We start from the raw sequence: 6,700 nt of genomic DNA, 5'->3' as shown, positions 1-6,700 counted from the left end.
GGTATTGAGTTTGCCCAATAAAGTTTCCTTTAACAGATTATTTAAAACAAAAAATATGCACACATTTTAACATTACTTTTCCTTAATTTAATTTGAAATCAAATGTCTGTTAAAGGTTGCATTTATTTTTTTTAAATGCATCTTCTGACATTAGGTCATATTCAGGATGATATTGTTTTTTTGTTTTTTTTAATATTTGTGTGTATCAAGTGTGTGGAAGAAATGATGACCTGGGGATATTGTCCTCAAAGCAATAATGTTGAAATTTCTTCCCTCTTCAAAAATATTTGCTCCGATTTCACTCAAATTTGGAAATCCAGTGGACCCCAAGCACACCTTCACGCAAGGTCACTTTTGCAGCATTTCTTTATGCATGAGGGGTATTTTAAATAAACTGCATGATGTGTATTAAACCAAGATTTAGATTTGCAATGTTTTCACCATTTTAGGTCAATCCCTTCAAGTTGGTCTCTGTCTGAAGTGTTGACGTGTTCTATCTGGGAATGTCCAGACCATGCCCCACATGACTGGGATCTGGTTCCAGGAAACTGAATTATACAACTTCTTATCTGGAATTACCAGGTTTTTACTTTGTCATAAGTGATTGTCCTGCTATGCCCCCTGTACTAATATGAGACGTATAGAGTGTCCACAGATTTCGGAAACATTCAAGCTACCTGATCTTTCTTGCTCTGGGAGCTGCAGCACTACTGGCAGACTTGCAGTCGTTTTGGGAGTTCTGATGCAGCTTTTGTTCCAATATGGCAGGCTCATGGGCAGCCTATAAGTTACCCTGCAAGGATGCATGCCACCTATTTTTATAGTCCAAGAAAGTATAGCTTTAACAGGTCTAAGCCATCCAAACCCACTGCTTTTAATTTTTTTATAAATAGTGTTTAAACTATTCTAAATCTTCAACTTGTATTGAAGATTAAATCTTGAATTGTATATGGTGGTTTGTGTCAAAACATAAGATTTTGAATACTTAACCTCACTTATGTTGCTTTCATCTTTCTGAGGGATCAATGTATTTGCAGATGTCTCTGCAGTGGACTGTTCTAGATTGTTGAAATGTTACGTCTGAGGCTGCAACCCACAATACTTTCCACTGATTTATTTCAAGGTGAGTGATATGGCAGCCTGGCTCTTAAAGGAGTCCCATAGCTGCTGATGCTGCTAGATTGCAGGTAAATGTTACCTCCCGGGCAGCAGACAAGTAAAACCCATCTGACACTGCATGGCCACTGAACATCGCCCAGCTAGTCTAATCTGCTTTAAGACTTTGTTACCGAAAGCTCCTCAATTATTGAATTGGCTACTTTGTTAATTTAATAATTAAGGAGCTGATTATACTGGATTGGAAGGGCAGTGTGTCAACTTGATCCAGTTTCTTCAATATGTTTGTGACTGAGACCATTAACCTCTTTACAAAACATTTGCTGTATAGCAGGTTCCCCCAAAAAGCTACATGGGTACCGGGGTCTGCCTTTTAATTTGTTTTATTGAAATTACCTTTGTGCCATTCTTGCATATTGTTAGAGCAGCAACGGAGTTTAGTGTCATTCCCTATGCATAATGCTGCATATGTGTTTAAATGCATCAAGGTTGAATAGTATTGTGGTTTGATACAGAACAGCTTTTTCTGTATGTGGCTCTACTCCAAATTTACTTTGAAGGAAGTGTTATTAATTGTCCGTTGTGACTGTCTACTCCCACTTTATTGTGGCAATTAATGATTTCTTCCAGCAAAGCCCTGGAGAAGAGACCTTAATAATGAATGAGATTAGATGAGCATGAATCAACTTTTATATCTTAAAAGCATACCTGATGTACTATTACTCTCCTTTTGCCTGATATGTGGGTTCTAAAGGTTTGTAATGAAAACTTTGCTATGAGTGCTGTGTGTGCAAGACCATGTTCACTTTTCTTCTCTCGGCTAACGCCGGTTTCAGAGGGGGAAATTTTGGTATTTCTTCGAGACTGTGTTCCTTTGTTCAGCCATTTGGTCTCCCTGTTGACCCAAAGCCATTCTGACTGTTTGACTATGTGGAACAAGCCTCCATCACTCACAGAAAGTCTTTCTCTCTCAATGCCCACCCCCCTTCAGCCCTCTGAACCGTACAGGGGAATTTCCACTTGAATCAACCTGGAGTAGCACTGACCTGTCTTTTATTTCATTTTGTGCTTCGAATGACTGCAGATTCATGTTACTTTATAATCCCAAAATGTATAGCGATAGGTGTGAGTTTTGGAATATGGGTTTTACAATTATATTCGTAAATATTGGAAAAACTACAAGGAAATAACTTCCTTATTTAATTTGATTTAATGGCAGAGGCACAAGTGATATAATAAACCATTCTAGAAGACCATTCTAGAAGACAATATTAAGCATGAATAACTTTTTTTTTTTTTTGTAGTCTTCACAACAGTTCTGAAAATGAAGCTGTGAGGTCTTGACAGAGCCTGACATTCCAGTTGATGTTAATGGTGTTGCTGACGGCTCCTGCCTTCCAAGAGTGCGATTGTTTGAACCCAGTTTTCAAGGTGGAGGGCTTTAAGGACAATGAGGGATGCTTTGGCTCTGAAGCCATGAATGGAAAACTAATTTCAAAGGGGAAATCTGGCAATCCGTGGTTCTCTGCGGAATGTTTTGTGCTAAACGGGAAGTTTGGAGGAACCGTTGATGTCGGAAAGATTCCGTGGAAACCGGAGGTGTGCGGAGGTCACAGTGGGCCCAGCAGGGATGGGCACATCATAACAGGAAATGTCACCTGCTCACAGACGGAGGACATGTACCTGTCACTCGGAGAGGGTGAACCACAGGTCGAGCTGATACCAGTGGGGCGTCGCCTTAGACGACCTTTCATTCTGTGGATACTGGTTAAAGCAGTCTCATGTTGGTCTGAGTAGGAACTCTATTAAGTGTACAAGTGAATGTTTTGGCTGACGTTTTCGCCCAAGGCTGGCAATACAAATGTCAGTACCCAGCCCCATGATGTATAGGTCAAAACAATATTTTGTTTTAGTATATATTTCAATGACCTGGTTACAAATGCATATATTTTCAGTAATTTGTTTTAATTAAAACTTTACATTTCCTAACATTCACTCTGGGGAACCCAGATGACTCAGACGGAGGAATTTAAAGGACTTGGCACAGTGAAATAGGGCAAAGATGAACCAGATTGCCTGACTTAAACCTAGTGCACGGTGTCCCAGCTGCCAAGGGTGTGGATGGTGGTGGTGTTTCTGAAGGGCACCAAGCCCACCAGTGTATGTGGAGACGCATTAGACAGTAGTGCTCTGCCAACACTAGTGAGAGCTCTACCCAAATGACAACACAGTTACACCAGGAAGTGTAACAGTGGTCAAACAAGAAATGATTTAAATGCCTTTTATGCCCTGCTCTGCGTTCTCTGCTCAATCCCATAGATCACCTCTTGAGAAGTAGGAAGGGCTGGAAATGCACACAGGCTGGAGACCCCAGTTTCACTCGCAGCACTAGAAGGTAGGCCACAAACTAAATGGTGCAGAATACCTATAGCTTTCTATGGAAAGATAGATGCAGAATACCTGTAACTAAACTGTGCAGGAGGACTGTAACAAAGAAAATAAAAAGCAAATCTTGACATAATCCAGACCGGTCAAATAATTGAGAGAAATCATTCAAATAAAGAACACTGAAACTTTTTGAAGACACCAAAATTCCCCATTTGATGTAGTTTCTCCCAATTTGGTGCAAAATCCAATGTCAGCTTCTCCATCAAGCAGTACTAATCTGTTTCTGGGCATAGTAATACAAGTCATCATTGTATTTATTGGCAGACACCCTTAGCCAGGGTGACTTACAATTTACACAAGTTGTATCCAAAGCATTCATTTTAATGTGCCTAAGTGATGATAATGTAATATCCATATTCTCGATAATAAAAACTATGGTTTGAAATATGCATCTGAAAACTTGCAAAATAAACCCAATGCTTTTATTGACCTCTAAACCGCTTTATAATTTGCATCTTCCTTCCTTCCCTTATTGGCGTGGCTAATAGTACTTTCCCATGCACCTCGGAAAGTGTTGGACTCATCTTGCAGTAGTTCTAGACATTTGTCTGTCAGAATGAAGGGGCAATATTTTACTGTACTTTATAACTCAGTGATGTTATCATTTGTGTAAAGTCCCTATTTAAGCTCTTTGGGGTCCTTGTTTTGCGGTTTGCTTTGCAATGCACCTTTCATGTCCCATTGGTTAATATAAATGCTCATTGTAAGAGCAATTTCAGACTTTTTACCGAGAGGTCATTACGGTAAGGTTACTAATAAGCTCATTTGTGGGGGGGGTTTTCTACTGGGCATGTTGGCATGCATACAATGAAGACGCTTATAGACGGCTCGGGCGTCTGTAAGTGTAAGTCTTAGATTATACCCTGTAGCGTGGGGATTTCCTAACTGTGGTTAGCTACAAAGGGGATAGAGTTGCAAGGAAAGTCTTTACTTGCTTAATTTGATATGTAAACCTTTATTTCATGACCAAAATAGATAAAGCACCCCTCTGCCTTCCCCTCCAACAGAATGTCTTCATAGGGATCCAGTTTGACTTGTCCAAGGAGGTTTATGAAATGCACGGCCCAGAAAACCTATGCCCTTCGACATGAGTGTGCAGTGAATAGATCACAGATTTGCACTGATGAGGTATGGCAGGTTTATTTATTTATTTTATTTCTCTCTGCCTCCTTTTTATCCATGCCTCATGCAGGTGCAATGGAAAGCTGTACACTGCTGTCTTGGAATTTGACCATCTGGGGGTGGCAATAATTTTGAGGCACAGACAAACGTCTATGCAGCTGTACAGTTTCAGTTCAACAATTCAGGCTGCTCTACCTCACAACATTTTTTCATGTAGCAGCTTGTCAGACTCGGAGCTTTATTAGAAACCCAGAGAATCCACCTCCACTTCTTCTAGAGCCGCAGAACTCTTTCAGTCTAGGTAGTACTTGTAAGCACTACTTGTAAGGGTGATTTATGGAGTTAAGACACGGTGTCCCAAAGTGTGTAGATATCTGTGGAGATCCAGTATTGGCACGCAAATAATTAACTTTAGTAGTACTTACAAAGATTAATAATATGTTGAATAAACTGCTTAAAATACATAATTGATGAATGTGTAAAGGTTAATTAACAAACTATTTATTAAACAACTTAATCAAATTCACAGGAAGGGTGCCAATACCTATGCAAAAGTATGTAGGTAGACTTCACAAGACAATACTTGATATTAATAACAATTCATTTACAATCAAGATTGAAAGCAAAACAAAACTATTTCTCAAATCAGAATTAACAAGATTACCTTTGTCACACATCTGCTTTTTTTCTGTATAATGATGCAATATGGTTTTGTAAGCCTGTTCACTCCCCCCACCCCACCTCCATATAAAATAAGCATGTGACAATTTATTTTTCCATTGGACAGAGTCCATGACATCAATGTGCCATCTGGGTTTAAACACAATACACTTTGGTGGCAAAACAGGCAAAACAATGCAATACAAATAGAGCTGCATTCATTTTTACTCCACTATTTGACAAGGGTAAGGATGGAAGTTTTCTGCAGACAGGACATTAGGCAGACTTTGTTCTAAAGCAACACTTTTAACTTGTAAAATGACTGGGAAGTTCACATACTCTGCAACATACAGATGCTCGAAACGGTATCTATAGTTGCAAATATAACCCCCAAGTAGATTATGTATTACATAGATCATCTCCAGTAATTAATAATATTTAGTTAGCTCCTCTTCGTTCCATATATCTGTCGAGGCTTTCTTTGGCTTTCCCTTAGCAGTGAGTACTGTTCCTAAATAGGGCTTCCAGCTTCATTATGCTGACGGTGACTTCCTGAATGTCTCTCTAAGAGATAGTTGAGGGAATGCACAGTTTTCATTGTGTCCTATCAGTCTTCATAAGACATGCCACATAACTATAGGTCACCAACTGGCTGCTGTACCAGACACCACACAGCATGGCCATGCGACTGGTAGCTCAGTTTCCATGCCAATACGCAAGAGGCCACGCAGATGCTCACAGTTACAACCGTGCCACAGGATATGAGGGATTGTCTGCAGTCCTCTGTGAACTGGCACTTATAAACTTGTCTATGATCATTTTGCCCTTATTCTAACTGGAAAGTTCTGCACACCTTTTGCAGTGAATACTTTTTTTTTCTCTTATCTATATAAATCATTTACAAAACTGTGGCAATACTTTCATTGAACCCCCAACGCAGCAGGACATTCATGTCTGAAGTATCGTTTTGCAGTTGGAGTACAATCTACTGTGACTACAAATCTCCACTGGATGGCAGCATGTCTTTACAAATCGTAGTAATTTATGGGACATGAAAACAAACCTGTATGGAGTTTAGTTTTAATACCAACCATGCAGATTCAATACTAATGAATACAAGAATTTTGTCACTTTAGAAATTTGAGATTTCCCTATTACTTCAAGGCAAACACCATCGTTAAAATGAATCCCATCCTGTCATTCTGGTAACACCAAATCCTCAAATTTCAAGACAGATTCTGATGCATGATAATGCAGTCTTGAAAAAAGCAGTCACAAGCAGTAAGCAGTAATTTTCCTTTAAATTACATAGAAACTGACTGTTTAGGAACAGAAAGCACACACAAAAACTGTC

This window comes from Amia ocellicauda, chromosome 10 (assembly GCF_036373705.1).
Source record: "Amia ocellicauda isolate fAmiCal2 chromosome 10, fAmiCal2.hap1, whole genome shotgun sequence".
Classification (NCBI taxonomy): Eukaryota; Metazoa; Chordata; class Actinopteri; order Amiiformes; family Amiidae; genus Amia; species Amia ocellicauda.
The sequence above is the reverse complement of the archived record's forward strand: the minus strand, read 5'-3'. Positions refer to the sequence as shown.